We start from the raw sequence: 478 nt of genomic DNA, 5'->3' as shown, positions 1-478 counted from the left end.
GAAGGGTAATTATCTATTCTACGCTTTGGAAGTAGAAAGATCAAAAGTCTTTTTTAAAACAACATAGATTCGCCTTAAAGCTGACAGTCGATTAAGACAGTGAAAAAAAAAAAAAAAAAAAAAAAAAAGAAAAAAAAAAATTAAAGAAGAAAAAACCGCTGTCTGATTGATTAGTACAAGACGATGTGGCAATCGAGAAGCTAATATGAGCTGTTTTCTGCAAATGAAGTTAATCAAACATATCACAATATGTAACTAGAATTATAAGCTCAGTAAACGTTGTGCGTTTTGCGCAGTTTTGAGCTTTGCACTATTTTCTTTTTTAAGATTCTGCTTTGTGTTTTCCTCTGTTTGTCAGTGTTTTATTGCTACATCGTCCTTTCAGGGCTTGCTGTCTCGCTCCTCCGTTCACCTTTTTACACTCACGCACACACACACACACACACACACACACACACACACACACACACACACACAC

Source organism: Aplysia californica, unplaced genomic scaffold (assembly GCF_000002075.1).
Source record: "Aplysia californica isolate F4 #8 unplaced genomic scaffold, AplCal3.0 scaffold00637, whole genome shotgun sequence".
NCBI lineage: Eukaryota > Metazoa > Mollusca > Gastropoda > Aplysiida > Aplysiidae > Aplysia > Aplysia californica.
This window is presented reverse-complemented; position numbering follows the sequence as displayed.